A 22,075-nucleotide genomic window follows, 5' to 3' on the forward strand; every position below is an offset into this window, starting at 1 on the left:
GCCGATAAAATTTTCCTTATGGAAAATCATGGCCTACATGGAATTTTACTGGAAAAATCCACGCAATCATGCCCTGTCCGTAAAATGGATGTGGTGTAGGCGCCGAGGGTTTATTTTTAAAGAAGTTTTGGGCCAAAAAAACATGAGATGGGTTTCCAAAATGATTCTAATCCTTTTAAAATGGTCATTTCAGGTCATTTGATTGCTCAAAATGGAGTGGAGGGAAAGAGAACATGAAGCCAATAATCTGGCAGCTTTCGCAGATCAGGCCACCAGGAAGGATCTCAGGACTTGTGACCTCCTAAAATATTCGCTCATTCCTGAGATGAAAGCTCAGGTAGATTTAATGACATGGCCGGTAAGAACCTGGAATGTCCATTAATAGTGTTTTATGGTCGCTGATCATCATGTTAACATTGACACCGATGAAATCTATTTATTGATTGGGATATCTCATCAGGGAGTTGGTATTTAATTATTCAGACAGAGGTTAGGAGGAGATACTACTAATGGGTATCTACGATGCTTTTGTAGGGGTGCACCACCTAAGGATGGGAGAATTGATATTCATACCATCAAGCTTTTGCCCTTGAGGACCATTACTTTTATTGTTTGCAAACTGTGTGATAGTGTTTCCCTTCATTTAGTCACATGAGCACAGATGTAGACGGTCATGGAATGTTGGGAATGCACGGTGTACAACTGGTGCGAAGTAGTGGTGGTGAACATGAAGGGCTAGTTGACTAGTTGTAAGAATGGAAAACTGGGGAATTTTGGTTATGGTGCCATTCTTTTTTCTTTTAACCTAGAGAGGATTCCTATTCTCCAGCCACAACAGATTCTAGAAAATGAGGGTGGTCCCATGGATCCATGCATGATGAGGTGGGTTGCATTGATGGCATGCCATGGAGGTGATGGACTAGTAGTGAGGTACACTGCAGAGTTCTTTGATTGGTTAGGCCAGCAGATTGTTCCAATTTAGGACTTTCTGTATGTCGGGATGGATTAGAGAGGTGATCTTGATCTCCCACTTCGAGACAGAACTCAGTGAGGTGATCTAGGTGAGAATTTCAAATTTAGACATATTTCTAAATTTTTAATTTTTTATGTGTTTTTTGTCTTCGAAGGCTAATTATCTTAAATGCATGTGCATATGTGGGCCCAAAACAACCATCAGGGCTGAGACGATTTCATAGGTGAGGCGAGTAGCCTATAGTAGCTGCGGTAGCTAACCTAGAGGCAAAGGATATCTTGACAGTGATGGAACAAAACCTTGAGAGGTTAACTTTGAACATCCCGAAGACTGGGACAGATGACATTCCTCACGCCTATCAAAAACATGTAGTTGGGGTTCGAGGGCCCCTCAGACATTTGTTGCATCAAGTTTCTTGTGCTATCATTTGTAATCATGAGCATCATCATGCTTAGCTATTCTAGTTTTTAGAACCACATTTTGATTTTTGGTGTCAGCATATTTAGAAAATAAAAGGCCATGGGGCCTTATGTCCTCGGATGACATATTTTGTAGACACACACTTTTATACAAACTCTATTTTAATGAAAAACTACTACTTTCGCCTATTGTTTATCTTAATCAATGTATGAATGAATATTCTTTTAAATTGACACATGTTGCAAATGTCTATTTAAGACATGATTCACCAATGCATATTTCAATGTGTTTAAATATCTCAGAATGTGTTGATATTCGATATAATCAAATTTCCTTTCCAAAAGACAAACCCGTGAAAACACTGTTAACATTGTTGGACTTCTTACTGTATATACACTATTTAAATGTGATACAATGAGGTGCGAATCTAACCTAACGATCAAACGTCGGATACCAAATGTGATGGCATCAACTAATAACTCAATGATTGCACTATATTCTACTATGTTGTTGGTTATTTGACCAAGACATATTCCATGAATAGAGACTAGCTCATCACTGGGTGAATAGATAACCCAAGTTGCAAAGAAATTCTGAGTACTATGACAAGTGCCATCAGATTTAAGTCTGAGAGAATGTCAACATCTACAAATCAAGTGTAAAAACAAGATAAGCAGGAGAAGTAGTAGAAAATGTGAAAAACATTAACTATCACACGTACCTAAAAAATGGTAAATAAAGTATAGATCTCGACCAAAATTTGATGCATAATATTTATTTAGGTAAAGACCATTTTTGGGCTTTCCCAAAGGAATACCATCGTAATCAACCAACTCATAGGCTCCTTTAGCTAATACACGTTTTATGATGTAAGGGCCATGCCACATGCGTTCAAAATTTCGTCCACCTAACTTGTCATGAGCTTGATCATAAACCAAGACTAGGTCACCTTCTGAATATGAACTAGGATTAACATTTTGATCAAACTGAGATTTGACACATTTTTTGTGCTCCTCACTAGCCAATGCAACATCACGGTGATTTTCATATAAATGTGCTAAAGGTACAAAGTGTTCTTCGTCTGCAGAGGTAGTAGGTAATAATTTGATAGCTAGTTTTATGGATGGGATTTCACATTCAATGGGTAATACTACTTCCAAACCATAAACAAGTTGGAAAGGAGTAAAACCAATCAATGTTTTTGCAGTAGTACGGTAAGCCCACAGTGCTGAAAAGAGCATAGAATGTTAGTTTCCTTTATGAATACCAAATATCCGTTTAATCATATCGGTTAAAACTTTTTTGACAACATCGACCTGACCATTAACTTGTGGATAGTACAGAGTAGAGCTATCATGGCGTAGGCCGAGTTGTGCGGATAGTTCGACCATCATAAAGTTATGAAAATGACTACCATGGTCTATAACAATAGCTTGTGGGACACCAAACCGAGCAATCTCATGATTGAAAATTAAAGTTGCTACAGTTTCACCGTCATCTCTATATGTAGGCATCACCTCAGCCCATTTCGTAAAGTAATTGGCTGCAAGGATAATATACCCATGCCCCCCTGCTGAGTGAGGGTTACAGGAGACGAAGCCTATGCCCCATATGGCAAAAGGACTAACAACTATAATAGGGTGAAGAGGAGCTGGAGGTGCTTGCATTTTGTGATCATAGATTTGGAAATTATTGCATTTGCGGACTGTAGTAATGAAATATTGAAACATTGATGACCAAAAATAACCAGCACGTAATATCTTTTGGGTAGTAGCATACCTAGACATGTGACTACTACATGCTCCAGAGTGGCAGTCATTTAATGTTTTTTCGGCGAGAATCAAACAATGTCGAAATATAGAATTGATACCGCGACGGTAAATAGTGTCACCAATAATATTGTATTGTTGGGATTGGTATCGAATTCGATGACTATCAGTTTTGGATAACTCGGGCCTAAAATTTTGTGTTTGGAGATATATAATGATATCTCCATACCACAAATTTGACATACTAATAAGAAAGAGAGGTTCGTCAGCAAAAGAATATTCTACTACAATTTTTATATTAGTACGAGGAAAGTCACACAATTGTTTAGTGAAAATCAAAGATTTCTTTAATTTGGAATTTTCAAATTCCCAATCAAACTCTTGTAAGATAACTATCCACTTGGATTATTTTCCCTGTAGAAATTGTTTAGTGAGGATATACATCATAGGGTTGCAATCTGAAATGACAATTGTTTTTTGGAGAAGTATATAGTGACAAAATTGTTGAAAACTTGTACAACTGCCATGGCTAGCTTCTCCACATGTGCATATTTAATCTCGGTTTTAGTGATACTACTCAAATAGTAAATCACATTTTCACTACTAGAATCATCCTCTTGGACTAACACCATGCCAACCGTGGAATTGGACGTGACTAAGTACAGAAAGTAATCTTGATGATAATCAAGTGGATGTGGTAATGGCACATTAGTTAGTCCATGTTTTAATGCATCAAAAGATTTATCAGCAAGCTCATCCCAGAGAAATGGAATTCCCTTTTTCAATAGTCGAGTAAAACCCTGGGTTAGTTCAGCATAATTTTGGATGAATCTACGCAAAAAGTTTTCTTTCCCTTGCAAACTTTCGAGTTGAGTAAGGCTAGAAGGAGTAGTAAAATTGGAATTGCCTCTACCTTCAGGGGTTTGACACGAATGCCTTCTTTCAAAATGACGAAACCTAGAAGACGACCTGATTGCACACAAAAAACACATTTGTGCAAATTCAAGAAAATATTTTAGTGCCTACACCTAATGAAAATTTCTTTTAAGTGCAGTGGGCGATCCTTCCTTTTCATTGAATGAGCCTGTAGGTCATCTAAATAAGGCTAAACAATATGCATGATATTGTGGAATGCATAAGACATTGCCCACTGAAAAGTTGCGCCAACATTTTTCAGGCCAAATGGGAGTTTGCAATAAGCAAAATTTCCCCATGGGAATATAAATTTGGTTTTGTATTGATTGACAGGGAGTATGTTTATCTGATTGTAGCCAGAAAATCCATCCATGAATGAAAAGCTTTCATTGTCGGCACAATCATCAACAATTTGGTCGATACATGAAGTTGGATAATTTTCCTTCGGACAAGCTTCATTAATATCTTGGTAATCAACATATACTCGAATAGTTTCTTGTTTTTTATTAATGGGCACACTATTTGATACCCAATCAGCCAAAGGAATGAGCTAGATGAAATCTTCTTTCAACAATCTTTCAACCTCAGTCTTGATAGTGGCAATTTTTCATGGATGTATAGGATGTAATCATTGTCTAATGGGCTTAGCATTTGGATAAATTTTTATTTCATGAACAATTATTCTAAGGTCGATTCCTGGCATTTCTTCATATGACCAGGCAAAGATGTCATGGAATTCCTGAAATAAGGCTTTGTAAGTTTGAATCTCATCTAAAGAACAAGAATCTTCTATATGAATATTTTCAGTTATCCCAGGTTTCACTGAGATATCTATGGTGTCATTGCTGATATGTTCCCTAAATTCTGTTCAGAAGTGGAAGAAAAGCTAGATATTGGACATTGAGGATCACTAAGAGCCTCAGAAGAAAACATAGATGATAAATTATTCTGAATTTTGTGAAAGTATGGCAATAAGTTTGAATGATGATGAGTATTGTTCCATGGAATTTCGTCCAAGGTCATAACTTACATAATCCCTTCATTAGTTAAAAAATTTGTGTTAAAAGGATCATGCATATAGATTGGTTCCAAGTGTGACAAATGAGAATATTCATCAATAATAGTATTCATTCGATTGTATTTAGATGTTGATGAGTTGGAAAAAGACTGAATTTCCTCATAGGCTAACTCAAAAGGGCTACAAGGCATTTCATTACCATATAAGATCATTTTTTATTCTGAAGGTACTTTCCACGGATCTCTCGATTCAAAAGTACTTGATGTAATCATGTTAATCTAGGCATCATTATGAGGGAAATGGGTGGAGGGAATGTGAAATTTCCCATAAAAGATGAATCTTTGAGAAGACCGACACTAACTTCTGCATATGGAGTCATTGATTTTCTAACAAAAGGCACACTACCAGTGGAATTAGGGTCTGAGGTATAATAGGATAATTGGTCTACTTTCACAATCCTTCCTTTGTGAAGAAACATGATCATCCTAAAATATGAAGAGACAACTTCCGCCATGGCATAAGTCTAGCTATGAGCAAGCAAAAGGTTATAGCCAAGTTGAACATCAACAACCTCAATGTCTATTGCAACCATTTTTCCCTCTATTTCGATTGGAAAATCATTTAAAAGTCCATACACACGAAAACCTCTTCCACCAAAGGATTTCAAATTCATGGGAGATTGATTGATTGTTGGAGAACCTAAGCTTTCCAATAGGTAATGGACATAATAAATGTCGATGCTCCTTCGTCAATCACTTTTTGAAAAACACATCGCGTTTTGACATGAACTGGTATATGAAAAGCTAGTTGGTGCGGAAGACCCGGGACATTATTTTCAAGATAGAAAATAATGAAATTGGAGTCATGAGGATCTACTACTCCTATGGATGATAATAATAACTCCCTTTGTGCTAGACAAGTGTGCAGCACTTCAAGACCTGGCATTATCGAAGGTGACATAGCCAAATCTTCGACAATGTTATAGTTATGAGTAGCCCTAGCATGAGGATTAAAGGCTGACTTTCGAAGCATACCCTTAGGAGGTAGACGAATTATCATATCAGGGTTTTGTTTTTCAATATGCAACGGTTCAGAAGGAGGAGTAGATGTGGACGTCTGACTAGCTGGACTGGAGTCATCTCCATCTTCAACAAGACTCTTTGACATGTAATCTTTGGATCTCGTTGCTACCATAACTTTGGAAGACATCATCATGATATCTGTCAATGCAGATTAGGAGGATTGGTCATGAGAAACCATTTTACTATCTTGGGGAGGAAAAGGATCCTTCAAAACAACGGGAATGGGTGAACTTTTGACAAATTTGGAAACTTAGGCATGATGTGGGCACTCCTTGGTTTAATTATCTTCATCACAAATTAGGCAAGGATACTGAGGTTTCTTCTTTTCATCAGACAGTTCATTCTTGTTTTATTTCTCCTTAGAATGAGTTTCTTGGTTATCTTTGCCTTATATATTTTTCTTATTTCGGATTTCTTACCCTTGTTGGTAGATGACTCTATGACGCTAATTTACAAAGTAATATCAGGAGAAGGATCTTCTTCAGGTGAATCAGATAAATCCAAAACCTAAGTTTCCTTAGAATTTTTCTTTTTGTTCTTAGATTTTTGGCTCACAGAACTAATCATGCCATCTGTGGCATGTGATCCTGTAAGGTCTGGATTAGTTTGACTAGGTCAGGGTAAATCTGGGATCTTTTCATAGAAGGTACCAGACTGAGTATAAACAAGATCAAGATATTGAGCACGAGCGATTACTTTCTCCTCAGTTACAACACCCCCTTTGGCCACATCTTCAGTTATTACCGGTAAAATATATTTTATGAACCATTCACCCAAAATTAGGTATGGAATGTAAACTTTAACCAAGCAACATATTCATCTCCATTCATGAATGTGATTTGAGATATGGGTTGATGTTGACTACTTTAAAAGTTCAGTTCCATTATCATATCGAATGGGTAACTGAAAATGGGTCAAAAAAGTTGTAGCAAGGGTATTAAATGTGCTGAAAGAAGCGTGCTGAAATTATACATACCATTTGGCTTCTAAACTGTTTAAGGTCTATTGAAAAAGTCATAATCTAAGAGAATCGTTGATTAATGAGTTGGAAGCACACCAAAGATGATAGTTCACAACATGGTTGGATGGATCTTCGCCTGAATTACCTTCAAAGTTAGGAATATCACTGGGAAACTTAGTAGGAATGGCTAGCCAAAATGGTAAATAAAGAAGTGGATCGTTAGTTAATCGAGAGAGGTCAGCAAAATCCAAAATTGGAATGAAGGGAAACTAGCGGTTAGGATCTTGAGATGGATACTGATAACCCTGAGGGATGAGTCCTGTACTGGGAGGAGGATACCCAGGATATCCTGGAATAGCTTGCGTAGTTGGAATTTTCATACCTCCAGGATATCCAGGATGAACCATACCGTATTGTGGTTGTATAGGTTGTTGAACCATATGAACTGGGTATGGTTGATTATGAAAAGGGAGACTTTGACTCATTTGACCTTGAACGAACTATCCTTGAAAGGGTTGATTTTGCAAAGGTTGACCTTGAAAAGGTGGAACTTGAAAAAATTGACTCTGGGGTAAACCTTGGAAAGGTTTCCCTTGAAACAATACTTGCATATATGGGATGTTAGGATGTACAAATGGTATTTGAGGTATTGACGGAATTGTAGGAATATATTGAACACCAGATACCTGAGGTAAAGACTAAAGAAAGGGTTACACCATTACTTGTGATATAAGTGGGACAGTTACTTGTGATACTCCTAGAATGGGAGTTTTAGGTGAACTTGAACCTGGGTTCTGAACATTCATTTGTATAGAAGACTATACGAAGGTTTCAGGAGTAATCGGGATAGGATGCTGATGTGGTTGATGGTTAGGTGTTGATGGATTAACCTGGAAAGTTGGATGGACTTGAAAAGGTATACCTTGAAAAGGTAATTGTTGTATAGGTTGTCCAATAGGTTGAATGGGTTGATACAAAGGCACATGAGAAGCAACTGAAATTGACTGTTGATTTAACCAAGGGTTCCAAATTGTATTCATTCCAGGGTAAGGAATTCCAATGGCGGGTTGAGGCATAATAGGCTGACCAAAACTGGTTTGAGGCATTTGAGCATAATTAAGATAATTCTCGACAGGGGGTTTCCCCCCAGTTGTAGGATAGGATCCACCAAAAGGTTTTCCTCTAGGCGGAGGATATGATGGTTGCCCCCGAGGTGAGTAATAAACACCTTTTTGGTTTTTTTGTGGATTACCAACATTACTGGAAAGAATATTAATAAATTGTTTAGATGTCAAACCTTCATTGGTAGGATTAACTACCCAAGTTGACATGTTTGAAGATGAGTTCGAGGAAGAAGCTCCTGAATAGGGTCCCGCAAGAGAGTGATATCCAGGTGGTAGAAAACCACCATACAATGTTGACTCTGGAGAAGTAGAAAACATAGATGTGTCTAATGAGGTACTTCTAAAAGCCATCATAGACCAGTCAAAACCTGGTACAGTAGAGTAAGGAGTCATGTATCACAGAATCCCTTGTCCTAAAAAGTTCAAGGATGTGAAATACCAAGGTTTAGGGTGAAGAGATCCAAACAAAAACTCTGAGATATCTGTGGGTTCACTGGTAGACACTATTGGTTCTTCCTCTTGGCCGGAAACAAGTTCTTAACTGGCAATGAGACTAAGAGGGAGACTATCAGTAATAATAAGTTTCACAGTTGGTGAATGTGGAGAATCTTGAATATGCATTATAACGGGTGTATAAGTCTCAGGCTCAGAATATCAAACTCAGGTTCGTTAATATCTGGTTCAGAAATGGGATTTGTATCTGAAAAGTCTCTGGTATCTAATTTAGTTTTAATGAGTTCAGTAATTCATAAATCAATTCCTTCTGAGTGTGATGTTAATTTCTTAGTTTGATCAAATTCAATTTCTGTTACTTAAAGGCCCAAAATAGTAGATGTTATCAGTTGCTTAACTTCAATTCCTCTTACATGAGAGTCTATAATAGTAGAAGTTTCAATTTCTGTTGCAGTTTTGGATCTTGATGTTCTAGATTTTTCAGCTTTTATCTTTTCTAACTAACTCGGTGTATACTCAGGGGGGTCCCCAAGTATTCTACGTGTTTGTCTTGGTAACTCCAACACAATGAAAAATTTTCAATTGATCAATTACACAATATATAAATTACACCCAAATTCTATCAAAAGTAAAAAAAAAAGCAACACAGAAAGTGACACGTACTAATAATCTAGGAGTTCAAATCATACAAACTGACTCTTCACAGAGATCAATAATTACCATTTGATGATGAAATCCAATGTCGTAGTGATCAAGGTGAAAAGCTTTATAGAAATGAGCATTTGGAACCAGTTACCCTGACAACCTACTTAATGAAAAGTCTAGAGAAATTAATTCTTCTATAAATCATCTCCAACACAGATTACCCTCCAAAAAGTCCAAGTGAATCTAGTCAATTTCTATTCCAAGTACAGCAGGACCTTCCCTCTGTCATCACCTTAGGTAGAGCCCTAGGATTATAGTCACTAAGTTTAAAAAATACAACAATTTTACCTTGGGGGATAGTCGCAGATCAGACGTACATGCAAGGGTAGAGTAACAAGCTCAATCCCCTAGAAGGCTCCTCCACACGATCAATTGCAGGTTTACTTTCAAGTGACCCCAAGTACCTTTTGGTACCTTTGTAATACGTGCAAATCACTATATCTATGCCAATGAAGTGGGTATGATCACTTCACCAGATTCAACACGATCTTGTGCTTAAATCATGTACAAGAAGAGATTCCCAGAGCAAAATGGAAATAATTGGATTTTCTCTCCCTAACTCAAGATTCTATTGTTTGTTTGTAGCTTTGGAATGTTTACTTCCTTCCCTATTCCAAATCCCTACACTTTGATGAATGTTTACTTGAAAGTTTTGAGTGAATAGAGATAAAGAGTATTTTGGCTTATTTGATGTTTAGAGAAATCTGGAATTTGGTTTGTTGACTACATTTTCATTACATTATAGTGAAATTGGTTTCTTTAGAAAAATTGGAAAAGTTGTGATTTTTTTCATTTCATTTCGAAAAATCAAAGAAACTCTTTCTTTTCTCTAAATAGGATTTCATTGAATTTCAAAGTTTCTATTGAATTTTTGAGTGCATTAAGATTTTGAGTCATGTCATAGCATCATAAGTTTCACCTTAAGTTGTTGTTTAATCAATAGGTGATGAAGGTGAAACTTATGATGTTATGACATGACTCAAAATCTTAATGCACTCAAAAATGAAATAGAAACTTTCAAATTCAATGAAATCCTATTTAGAGAAAAGAAAGAGTTTCTTTGATTTTTCGAAATGAAATGCAAAAACTCACAACTTTTCCAATTTTTCTAAAGCAGCCAGTTTCACTATAATGTAATGAAACTACAATCAACAAAACAAATTCTAGATTTCTCTAAACATCAAATCAGCCAAAATACTCTTTATCTCTATTCACTCAAAACTTTTAAGTACACAGAAATCAATCAAGAGAGTTGGAGAAAACACATTTTTCCTTATGAATGCTTTGATTTAATGATAATAATAGTGTAATTGTGAGAAATTTCCAAGATGAAAGCAACAATTTCCTTTATCAAGCAAAAATGACCACAATTCCTTCACAAAAGCACTAGGTCTCAAGAAACTCTAATTTGCAATTCAAAATGAGTTTGATTGCAAATAAGCAACAACTAAGGCTTAAATGATATATTTGACAAAACAAAATAAGAATATCATAAGAAAAAGGATAATCTATCTTTTTTTGATCAATCAACAAATCAACCAAGCAAAACCTAAAGTAATTTCTTCAAAAAGACCTAATTCTCAAAAATCATTAACAGAGCAATCAATTGAGCTCAGAAGAAACACAACACAGTCCAAACAAATATAATGACACTTCCAGAAAAACAAACTCAGGTCTGGGTTGAAGCAAAATCTATATTTTCAAAAATTCTCAAGGCATGCGCAGGTAAATAGTGGAAAACAGAGTGCATGCGCTCTGTTGCTAAGGAAAAACTAGCACAGGACTATGCTCTGTTAGAAAATAGAAACAACACAGGGGTAAAAAACTTAAGAAAGAATAAAAATTCAAAAAATCAACCACACAGATCTAAGAGTTCATTAAGTTATAAAGACTCGGGTTTGGATAAATCAGAAGAATCAAAAAGAAAAACTAAGGAAAAAGACGAGAACAAAGAAGTTCCCCAGTATGGTCGCCAATTTGTTACACCGGACAAATCCCTCTTGCGGACAAGAGCGGCCTCCCTAGATCCTTGACGGAAACTAGAAGCAAAAGACAATTGAACTAACCCTTTCCCTAAGTTGAACTTGTTTGATCATGCCGTCTTGCATTATAAAGACATGTCAGTTCATTAGTTCATGTCAGCTCAATAATATGGACAAAATACTATAAATACCAAGCTCAGATCTTCGCATAATCACATACAAGAAACTCGGATACCTCTGCAACTTCGGCGGGTAATAACATTGAATGAACTTCATAAATCTAGATATTTTGGTGGAGAAGATAGTTCATACTTCTTATGTATTTTTGGTGGCCAATCACAGTGAAAAGATCAATGGCAAATCACATTCAGACTCTTGTATACCTCTGTTATCTTGGATGGGTGACAATGAAAGGTAGTTTAGATTACAATGGTTACAGTGACAAAGTGCAGATAGTTTGGAGAAGGAATGAAGGTGCAACGAAGAATATTAAAGACCATATACAGGGACAATAATTTAAAAGGATAATTTTGATATCTCAATAACGAGGTTATAGGTTGGTCAAGGAAATAGCTACCATAGTGATGATCTCGGTATAATCTCTATCCTACAGTAAATATGATTCGATGTTAACCCAGGAAGGTGATTACTAGCACATGACAATGTTTCGCATAGACACGAAGAATATTAAAGTGGAAGATAATCAAAGAAGAAGGTTTATTGTCAAAAGGACTTGTGTCTTGGTCTCAGAGAGCCTACTAGGTCAAGGGTATTGGTCTTAGTATTCGTCAAGTGGAATCTCTATAAGAAGAATTTGTTTGGGTTTTCCTCTCAAAGAGTGAGAGGTTTTGGCCTTGGCTCATAGCCTACATGTTGTGTCTCTTGTCTATTAATGATCATGCATTGGTTACTTTTTGATGAAGAAGAACACTAATAATCTAACATAAATAATATCTTAATCGAAGTAAGTAAAAAACATTCACAAGCAGTCACTAATGGAAGAGAAATCAACTAACACTAATGCCCTATATTTCTCAACAGAATGAACATGGGGGCCATCGGGTGGAACCTCATCATCTCCTTCACTATCGCCTACGGATACTCCAACCCACCAATTTCCTTCTCCTCCACCCACCCCTCTCTTCCCATCCATTTTTCCAGCTCTTCCATCTCCTTTTCGATGGTTTCTAGTTTTTAAGGAGTTCGACCAATGGCCACTCCACGAGCTTCGTAGAGCTCTCGATGTCACATGCTATAATGTCTTACACACACAACTCAAACGGTTTAGAATGCCATAGAATGTAATGAAGACGAGAAAAGTTATAAGTGCATACTTGAGTGAATGCTTTGACTTTGACTTGACTCAGATTCAACTGGGAATCATTGACCCTCTGTAGAAAAACATCCACCATATGGTTGGCCACATAATTATCTACACCTGCCCTTCGCTTTTCCTTCTCTTCTAACACTTCCTCCAAGAAAACATCCAACCACTTGCTCAACTTCTTCATACGCCTCACGTAACCCTAGAGATCTAGCCAAATGCGCCATGGTATAAATCATCCAGTGTTAAAAACCTAGTTGAGAAAAAAAAACTCCTCCCACATCTCCCTGAATCCGTCGGCTTTATTTTGTTCCTGACCTTCTCGTCCAAGTACATTTTTCACAAAACCATCTAAGAAATTATATTATTGCTAAAATTAGTCATCTCTTCCCTAATTTCTATGGGGAGGACCTGTCGGCACGTCTCGAACATGGAATGTATCATCCGAGCCACCTCTTTGACTCTGATGTACTCAAAGGATTCAAGTCGCTTGGCACTAAAAAGCTCCATGAGGCAAAGTTTCCTTCTGATGCAGCAGTGATCTTTGTAGGGAGACCTGGTGATGTCAGAATAGTTGTAGACTGTGTATTTCACGGCTGCCACCCAGGGGAGGGAAGTGTAGATGACGTTGTTTTCCTTGAGAAATTCTTAGGCAATCTCAGTTTTGGATAGGACCACATGAGCACGGATCCTAGTCTCATATACAAGAGCGGGCTTTACATTTTGAAAAGTCACTCCAAGGATCTATGAGGCAGTTTCCCCATAAGTTGCAGGTTCCTGATTATGGGCTAGGCATGGGGACCAGGTGGCAACTTCAAAGAGAGTCGAAGTAGCGTATAAATGAGATAAGCAAATATGATGGCTACTGCAAGATAGATAATAAGTTGCATATTTGCAGCGATGAACACCCATTGTAAATCCATGGTAAAGTAGAAATTCAGAACTCTCAACATTTACAAAGTTGCTACATGAACTATGTAGCTCCCCGCTATGGATTATGATAACCCAACCAACCATGTGGCTATATGGTGGAAAAATGGAATCATTCCATAACTTGTTTTTGCACTTTCCACATGCTACAATTCCATTCAAACTATGAACATAAAATCATTTAAAAGATTATAATTATCTTATCATACATGAGGGGTTAAGTGTATTTTAGTATCCACAAATCATTGGTTCAAATCGTGTTAAATTTTAAATATTATAAATGTTGTGTTAGTTTTTGTTAGATTTCATACACCTTGTATGATTGATGAGATTATAGAACCTCCTCACAAATACAAATGTATTTTAAAGTTGAGTGAATAGTTGTTATTGTGTTTTTCTTTTGCGTTGTACATCCAAAAGCTAACCTCCAAAAAAGTGATGCGGAGGCAAGTCACTCTCCCTTTGAAAACCAAGGAATAGGCATGACCAAAATTTTTTGGAAGTTGTGTTGAATTATTATTTATTCTTGTCTATAAATAATGTTAAAGATCACTAAATGGAAAGTTGTCTAAAATTAGAGTGTTAATTAACTAGTCAAGTTTGAGTGAGTTCTATTTTAGTCTTATATTTGGTAAAGTCAAATTTAGAGTGTGTTTTCATGTTGAAGTTATTTTGGATGAGTCGCTAGTTGAAAAAGTATAAATACCCCTCACTGGGTTCGTTGTAATCATCAAGTTTGTGTGTTCAATAGAAGAGACACAACTCATATTACTGTTTGTGTGTGAAAATTTGTGTCTTTCCTTCTCTGCCTTTCCAAAAAATTGGTATCAGAGCGAGGTTACAAAGAGCTAGGGGAGAGCGGATCAACGATTGTCCATGGGGAGAAATGTTTTTTTTATCTTGATTACAACTATAATGCACTCTGCAGGATGTATGCAAAGTGTTTTAACACAAGAGGGTGCTAGCAAGCACCGCGTTACAAGTGGAAAACTTACCGTGATTTACGAGCACACGGGTTCCTCTAATCATTAGTTATATAGATTAGGTCAGTTCAATTATGGTTGCATGTTTTGCTAATTATTGATTATGGAACTTTTGGTTTGGACATTTGCATTTCTATGGTTTAAGATTATTGTAGTAGAAACAAATGGTTAGAGGATTATCTCCCATCAAAGAATCGTCTAGTAATTGTGAGTGTTGCATCTTGGGAAAGAAACATCATGAGATTTTTTCGAAATGAGTTGCATACAGAGCAAAGCCACTACTAGAGTTGCTTCATATAGACGTGTGTGGACCTATGAGGACACAATTGGTGGAAATTGTTACTTCCTCACTTTCATTGATGATTTTAGTAGAAATACATGGGTTTATTTCCCGAAGCAAAAGTCTAAAACTTTTGCAAAGGTTAAAGAATTCAAAGCCTTAATAGAGAACGAGAGTGGTCATCACATCAAGATATTGAGATCATATTGTGGTGGATAATACGACTCGAAGGAATTCCATGCTTACTGCAAACAACATGGAATTGGAAGGAAATTTCTTACTAGATACACACCATGAAATAATGATGTAGCAGAGAGAAAGAACACAACAATTATGAACCTGGCAAGAAGCATGCTGAAAGGAAATAACTTGTCAAACAAGTATTGGGCAGAAGCAATTGCATGTGTTTTTTATGTGATAAACAAATATCCTACAAAGAGAATGATGAATAGAGTGCTAGAAGAAGCATGGTCAGGTATGTCTTGCAACATATCTCATCTTATAGTGTTTGGATGTGTAGAATATACACATGTTCTTAAAGAGTTAGGAGGCAAGTTGGCTGATACAAGTGAAAAATGCATATTTATTGTTTATAGTGAGCAATCAAAAGCTTATAAATTGTATAACCTTGTCACCAAGAAGACTATAATCAACAAAGATGTTGTGTTCAAAGAACAAGAGTCATGGAATGGGATTGCAGAAAAAATAATTGATGTAAGAGTACCTGTCATGGAAGAAGAGGATTTAGCAAAAAAGGAGAAAATGAATTGCAAGAGAAGACACCAATCAAAATCACGGCAAGAACTCCAAGATATTCTGAACAATATGGATGTTCATGTAGATCAGTATATCATAGTTCTCCCAGCAATCAGTCACATGATGAATCAAGCAATGGTAAGAGAAAAATGAGAATTCTGCAAGATATTTATGATGATTTGGATGTTAGTTCAAATTTTTCATTATTTTCGTTTCAACCTTCATCGTTTGAGGAAGCTATTAGAAATGAAAATTGGGTGCAAGTTATGGATGAAGAATTAGAAGCTATTGAAAATAATGATATTTCGGATTTGGTTTATTTACCAAAAGGTAAAAAAATTAATGGTGTGAAATGAGTGTATAAGAAAAAGTTGATTGAGAAATGAGAAATTAACAAATTTAAATCAAGGCTTGTATGAAAAGGATTCTTACAGCAACCAGGAAGAGATTTTGCAGAAACATTTTCTCTTGTAGCCATATTGGATACTGTAAGAGCAGTCTTAACAACAACACGTCAAAACAAGTTGAAAGTGTATCATATGGATGTGAAATGAACCTTCTTGAATGTAATTCTAGAAGAAGAAATCTATGTGCAACAATCTCCAAGCTATGAAGTTGAAGGTCAAGAAGGTGAAGTTTATAGGTTGAAAAAAGAACTCTATGGACTCAAGCAAGAGCCAAGAGCCTGGTATAGCAGAATTGATGGTTACATGATTAAGAATGGATTTTGTAGAAGAAACATTAAAGTGAACTTATACACAAAGGTAAATGAGCATGGACATATTTTGATTGTTTTCTTGTATGTGGATGACATGATTTATACTAGTGATCTTGAATTAGATGAATTTAAAGAAACAATGAAGAAATAATTTGAAATGACAGATCTTGTCTTATGAAATATTTTCTTGGCATAGAAGTTGAGCAATCTGAGAAAGGAATTTTTATTTGTCAAGGTAAATATGTTAAATAAATGTTGAAAAGATTTAGGATGGAAAATTGTAAACTTTCTCCTATACCAGTTTCAATAGGTATAAAGTTAAGTAAGGATGCTGAAGGATTAAATGCCAATCCAACTCTATTTAAAAGATTGGCTAGATGCCTTATGTATCTCATAGCTATAAGACCAAATATTATGTAAGGAGTTAGTTTGATTTCTATATTTATGGAGACTCCAAAAGACTCACATTGGAGAGCATGAAAAATAATTCTAAGATACAGAGTAGTAACTACAGATTGCGGTATGATGTATGCAAGTACAGAAAGAACCAATGAAGAAATAAGTTGAAATGATAGATCTTGTCTTATGAAATATTTTCTTGGCATAGAAGTTGAGCAATCTGAGAAAGGAATTTTTATTTGTCAAGGTAAATATGTTAAATAAATGTTGAAAAGATTTAGGATGGAAAATTGTAAACTTTCTCCTATACCAGTTGCAATAGGTATAAAGTTAAGTAAGGATGCTGAAGGATTAAATGCCAATCCAACTCTATTTAAAAGATTGGTTGGAAGCCTTATGTATCTCATAGCTATAAGACAAAATATTATGTAAGGAGTTAGTTTGATTTCTATATTTATGGAGACTCCAAAAGACTCACATTGGAGAGCATGAAAAATAATTCTAAGATACAGAGTAGTAACTACAGATTGTGGTATGATGTATGCAAGTACAGAAAAAAGGATTTGGTTGGATATACTGACAATGATTTTATAGGAAGTTTGGATGATAGGAAGAGCACTTCTGGTTATGTATTTCATCTTGGTTCAAGTGTGATATCATGGGCATCTAAGAAGCAACTTATTGTGACACTTTCATCAACATAAGAAGAATATGTAGCAACAACAATAGAAACATGCCAGACAATATGGTTATGAAGAGTTTTGGATGGAATTTAGAAAAAATTATAAGGATCAACAATAATCTATTGTTACAACACCTCATCCATTGCATTATCCAAACATAGTGTGTTTCATCAAAAGAGAAAGTATATTGATACAAGATATCATTTTATTATAGAACTTGTGAGAAATAGAGAAGTTTATTTGAAGCCTTGTGAATCGAGTGATCAATTGGCTGATATATTCACTGAAACATTAGAAAAATATGTATTTGAGTTTCACAAAAGAAACCTAGGTGTTGTAAGGATAGCTAAGACTTAGACCAGCAAACATGTTTGAGTTTTCATGGGTCATTTCTTAGTTTAGCAGCCATAATTAAGGGGGAGTGTTAAAGATAGCTAATTACTCTCACGTGTAGAGTTATATAAATTTAGAGTGTCAGTTAACTAAGTCAAGTTTGAGTGAGTTTTATTTTAGTCTTATATTTGGTAAAGTTAGATTTAGAGTGTGTTTGCATGTTGAAGTTATTTTGAGTAAGTCACTAGTCGAAAAAGTAGAAATACCCCTCACCGGGTTCTTTGTAATCATCAAGTTTGTGTGATCAATAGAAGATCCACAACTCGTGTTATTGTTTATGTGTGAAAATTTGTGCCTTTCCTCCTTTTCCTTTCCAACAAAGAAATGGATGGCAGGCCCATGGTCTTGCATTCTCCGTACAATATTTGAAGTTACAAAAGTATTCCTTGAGTCTATGCACTGCCATTTGAATTTCAAATGATTTTTAAATGAGATGAGTGTATCTTCATTCAAAAATGTGAAAATTTAGCACCAATTTACTAGTGTTTGAATGAACATTGTTAATTTCGCATTTTCAAGTGCACTTATTTTTAAGGGTGGACTAAATTATATACGTAGTGTTGTTGTTGTTTTTTTTTCCTCTTATTTATTTTTCAGTATAGAAAATATCAATTTATGATAAATGTCAAAATGTTAATTTCATGGCATATTTAATTTATAATTTCGGCATGATGCCCATTAAAGGCCAAGGGGCATGACTCATCCCTAGCATGAGAATGCATGGAACACTAGAGATGGCAATTAATATCAAGTTTTGAGGGATGGCGAGAGATATGAGCTTGTCGGGGAGCAAAATAGGCTTGAGCCTGTGCGAGGGTAAGAAGCCAAACCCCTTGTTGTTGGGATTTGAATTATGTTTCAAGCTTAATTGGCATAATATCAGCTTGATTTTTAAAAACCAGTTGAGAATAGTGGATACTGGTAGAGTGAAGGAGATAGATGGGGAAGGTGAGCTTTCATCTAGTTGTGTTGACTAGTAGGAGATAAAGGTACAACTAGTTCAGGGAAACCTACAGGTGAGGCTAGCTAACATGTGCAGCAAGTGGTTGTCACTCCTCTCGACAATTGTTGTTTCAGTCGCTCTAGTCCAAGCTTAAGTTGGTAATCCCTCCCTGGCCTGTTAATTTACCTAGTACAATGCATCTCATATTTGTCGATCCATCAATTATCACTGGTACATTGAGTTTTGGGTTTGGTATGTCGGAGTCTAGTCTTGGCTTTGTTTATCTCTGATTGGTGGGCATGATGATAGCATTTGGATTATGGTATTAGAAGAGTATTCCTGGTTTTCCCCTGCCAGTGCTTGTTGTTTAGAGTTATTGTATTAATGGTTATCTCTGGTCTATGAGTCAAGGGTTATGAGTTGACTTGTGGTTTTTGAGAGTAATGTTGGGCTTATTCTTTTTTAGTGTCTAAAGTTTTGGTTACTTGGAATATCTCTTTTTTGGGTTTATCCATTATTGTGTCTCAATGCTCAAACAAATGTACCCCTATGAACTTAGCAGGAGCAAGACACTCCTTGGCCTAAGATGGTGTCAAAATTCTAGTGTTGGTAATTGGATTATTCTCACTTAATTTGTTTTAAGTGTTTATGCTCCAAGTTTTTGCACACCTCAGACTCTTGGTTCTGACCATTCATGTGGGAATTTGAATAAAGGGTCTCTCCTACACACCATACCTCCTAGGAAACATATGAAAATTAGGAGAGGCAGCTGTGGTAACAACTCCCAAGGTCAACACAGGGCCTGCATATTTTCCTAGGACTTTGCTACGACATACTTCAAAATTGTTCCGCTTGAGATTACATGAGAAATTTGAAATTTTGAAACCATGGTGGGAACTAAGAGGAGATATTGCTCTAATTCTATGATATTGGAAGAGATATCCTGTTGGGTTCCCGACCTTGGTCATACCAGGGGCCAGAGAAAACAATACCTAAATTCAATTACACTACATTGGTAATAAAGACCTTTTTGGCTATGGTTGAGGATAAGTAAGTGGAAAGGTATAATGTGTTTTCTTCACTGGAGGATATCAAAGGAATGCTAAAAAATCAATGTTTCTTTATGGACAAGCTTGAAGCAAGGTTGGCTTATGTAGAATGACATCTTCAATGAGATTATCATACTCCTACTTCTCTGGGTTCAAGTTTAAAGGGCCCAACTCCTTTGGCTTACTTGGATTCTTAATGGTCTACAAGTCTAATAATTTATCTGGTCTTATCTCATGTTTTGTACTAACTCGATATAACCAAAATTTATGGGTTTATTTTTGAGTCTCTTTGTAAAAGATAGATGTGTGATTCTCTTGGTTTCCCTTGAGAGAGTAAGAATCCCTCTATATGAAAAAATAAACAACATTTTATGTATAATATATGTACACTTGTTTTGAATACATTCTAAGCCAATAAAGAGTATATATATATATATATATATATATATATATATATATATATATATATATATATTCCCAAGGAAACATCTTAACTTTCATTATATAAAAGATTGAAAATTACATGTTGTAGATGCTGCAAAAGGTTCATATCTCAAAACTGGTGGCCATGACTACCACGTACTGTATAGAGTTCAAGAAATGACTAATGTATAATTGTAACTAGAAACAAAAAACATATAAATTATATACATTCATAATTTCTAATAATCAGAAAGATCTGCAAAAAGAGGTCCATCTATGTGTTGTGTAGGATTAATTTGATGCTGCCACTTGTGGTTGATGATTAATGAATGACCTATGAAAATACTGATAGAACTCGTGTCCTCTCTATTCTTGTATCATCGAAGTACCAAAATGTTGCTATGCTGCTTCTTTGGATAGACTGTCAGAAATTTGGTTCCTTTCCCCGTAATGGGAACTGATGAAGAAGCTCGCGCATGGGTAACCCTCATATATTCCAGTCTAGAGGATGAAGCTTGCTTCCCTTCATTCTTGTCTATCCCCTTTTACTGATGAACCAAACTCTTTTGAGGCATCTAGATCATAACATTTGGGTCTTCTCCATTCCCAATTGTGCCTTCATTCCCAATGATCCTCTATTATCTTCTTCTTTGCGTTCAGTGGGAATTCTTTGAAAATGTGACCAACTTCATGACACCTCTTGCATCTAAAGGATACCCTTTTGTAGTCTAGCTTCTACATTCTGGAGAGACCCCTCCATTGTAGCTTCAGACTTTCCACTAGTCCCTCCTTGGTGTTAAGACATACCAAAATATGGGTGGGGTAAAAGCATGTTAATGTGTCTCATTATATGGCAAAAGCAAAAAAGTACTCAAATAAAAAAAGATAAAAAAATAATAATATAAAAATATCAATTAAATGAGTTGAGTTTCATACTTGTTAATTATAAAAAATAAATGCTAAATTTGTAACAAAGCTAACTCACAATAAATTTTGGTAAAAGCTATAGTGAACCTATTTAATGGGTTTAGAAAATATAAATAATGTTATAAAAAGTAAATACTAAATTTGCAAATAAGTCAACTTATAGTAAATATTGGTAAAAGCTATGGTTAATCACTCACAAAATATAAATAACTTGATGTAAAGTTAAATGAAATGCTAAAACTCTTTAATATATATATATATATATATATATATATAGTAGAATTTCTAAACAAATAATTTTATATATTATATTCTGAATAATATAAAATACGTTATTATATTCATAATTAAAAATTTTATTATAAAAAATATAAAATATATTTTAAAAAATTTCAAAAAATAATTTTAACATTTTGTTATATGTTATTTTCAAATTTCTATTAAAAAAAATGATTTTATAAACTTGAAAGGGTAGTTTCTTGGGTCGCGGTTTTATATATACGAAAATATGATCATTTTTACTAGTATTTTAATAATAATTAAATAATATGCTTACTTTTTATTTTTAAATTTGTTTAGCAATCTTTAGAATGTTTACAACACATCTCTTAAAGAAATTGGAATTAAAAAACATAAATCAATAGAGAAATGGGGGGCGCGGTTTTGTCACTACTTAAAAATTTATGTAAAATATTAATGGTACCTTTAAAAAAAAATGAATAAATTAGATAAAAAATATATATTAAATTTTAGAAAAAACATGACATGAAATTGAATTTAAGTTGACATGTTTTGTCTTCTTTTACCACCACCTAGTTTTTGATGATTTTGTGAATTTAAGAGTAAACATTCCAACTCCATTTAT

At 35.3% G+C, this 22,075-nt stretch overlaps 1 pseudogene; it reads right to left on the bottom strand.

Moving 5' to 3' along the window:
• LOC149254155 (trimethyltridecatetraene synthase-like) overlaps nucleotides 1-13,649 on the bottom strand; it is a 51,681-nt pseudogene extending 38,032 nt beyond the window's left edge.
• Nucleotides 13,650-22,075: the final 8,426 nt, after the last annotated feature.

The sequence above is a fragment of the Pinus tabuliformis genome, chromosome 7 (genome assembly GCF_031772625.1).
Source record: "Pinus tabuliformis cultivar Carrire ecotype Pingquan chromosome 7, CPIR1, whole genome shotgun sequence".
In the NCBI taxonomy this organism is placed as follows: domain Eukaryota; kingdom Viridiplantae; phylum Streptophyta; class Pinopsida; order Pinales; family Pinaceae; genus Pinus; species Pinus tabuliformis.